We start from the raw sequence: 2,242 nt of genomic DNA, 5'->3' as shown, positions 1-2,242 counted from the left end.
TTCTGATCCTGTCCCGCCTCCTCAAGTGGTGGGGAGTGGTTTTCGTCCTGTTGTCATTTCTAGGTTGATGGCCAATTATTAATATATGTCATAGGTCACGAACCAATATAGCAAATATCCCTAAAACCAATAGATTAATCAACTACAATGATAATCCATTTTCAAATTATTGAGAATAAAGTTTATTTAGTGCAACAACAATTGACGATGTTTCAAAGCATGAATGAATCAAGAACCAATAAGTTAACTAAATTCGATCGATTTTCCTAATTTCTATCAAATTGTCCGAGTTTTAGCTAAGTCGATTAATTTAGTAGCCCTAAACTAATAACTAAAAGCAGCCGGCATAGCCCCAAAATCCTATTTAATTTGAATTCGGGTGCATATAGTTAGATTCGATTTGGGGCAATTAGTGTATTAGAAGGGCAAAAAGTTAGTTATAAAAATGTAAATAATATGATGTGTGTGTAGGGTTGGGAATCAGTGCTTTCTCTATGGCCTCAATCCCAATAACAACCACTAGGGTTTGAGAGGAAACTTGTCCACCAAAAATCTATTAATTATGGAATAGTTTATAATTGGGGCTACAAGAATCAAATGACAATCCATACCCAACTATTATTCAAATCGTAAGGTTACATTTTAGAAACTTATATTAATTTATTTTTTTAATTATTTTTCCTTTTACTTCCTGATATTGGATAACACTAGAAAATATATTAATTTTTTTCTATGATATTCAACATAGTTTAAGCCAAGGGACATTTTCACTTGTAATGATTTGAAAATTAGAATACACGAAACCTCATATGTCCTTTTGACCTACAAAAAAAAGTTCCATAATTATTACCCTATTAAGCACGACATGTGGACCAAAGAAGAAGAATTTCTGAGTTGCCCCTTCGACCTTTTTGGTAGGTTGAACAACACACACACACACATATATATATATAAGTGTTAGGTCTAAGATGTATATGAATTATTGATACGGAAAATATCTATCAATTTAAATTCAAACAAGTTTTGTACCAATCCGATACAATTAAAATAGTAAATTTGATCTCTATAGTTCAAACTTTCAACATATATAAAAAAAGTCGAGACATGATACTTCTATAGAAACAATTCCAATGCTATATAAATTCTTCAATTAGTATATGAAATTCGGAAAAATATATATATTAAAACAACCAAGTTGAGTTCAAAGGTTTTATTTTGCAATGGGCCAAATGGTTGAAAATTTATTTTAAGGCCGAAAATGAAAAATAGAAAGTATGATTAATTATTTTAGTAAACCATTTTTGTTCACAATTTTTGAGTAAAAAGCACAAATGTTACCTGAATTTTCAACTGCATTTCTTATCAATCTTTAAATTATTATTATTATTATTTTTTCAAATCCTCACTCGAACTTCCAAATGTGTTTTCATAGGTGCCAAACTTTCTGTTCTTCTAACCGATATCCAATTTAACACACCGTTGACAAGTCTAACTATCAATTTTATGTTGCTCCGACCCCATTACCACAACATTAACATCATAATATCACAATTCAGAAGCTAGAGAGAGATAAAATCAAATTATTTGAATCAATAAGTGGGTGCAGTACATTAACGATGTGCATTTGATAAAGTTCAAGTATAAATTAGAGAAACTTGAAAGTTTGAATATTAAGCGCAGTTTAAAAAGTTAGATTATCTTTGATTCTTTTTATCCATTATTATTTTTTTTGTAATATAATTTGTGGTACAACCTGTTTTGTCCATGACATAATGATGATCATTATTTACGTATAAAAGTCAGGTTTACAAGCTGGCCAAAGTTCACTGAAATATATTGAAATTTTGGAGAAAGTGACATAAACTTTTGTCAATGTGTAAATGTCATCAACCACTACATGCATAGAGAATACCTAATTGCTCAACTTTTTAATATGAATTCCCACATCAATGACTCGAACTTTTCAACAACAAAACTTTCTTGTTCTTCTCTCCTATTTCTTCAGTTTCTTAAATTGGTTCTTCTTCACGACGAAGAATCACAATATAAAGAGAGTGTTAAAACTTCTGTAATCAAGATTTTCGAGTCTACGAGAAGAAACGTTCAAGGTAAACATTCATTTTTTTCATGTGTGGGGTGACAGGCATATTATGATGTTGGAATGGCTCAATCAAATCAAATTTCCAAAAAGATTTGGATCGTTTAGTTTGATTGAGCCGTGCCAATATCGTGTGCCATGTTA

The sequence above is a fragment of the Olea europaea genome, chromosome 18 (assembly GCF_002742605.1).
Source record: "Olea europaea var. sylvestris chromosome 18, O_europaea_v1, whole genome shotgun sequence".
NCBI lineage: Eukaryota > Viridiplantae > Streptophyta > Magnoliopsida > Lamiales > Oleaceae > Olea > Olea europaea.
The sequence above is the reverse complement of the archived record's forward strand: the minus strand, read 5'-3'. Positions refer to the sequence as shown.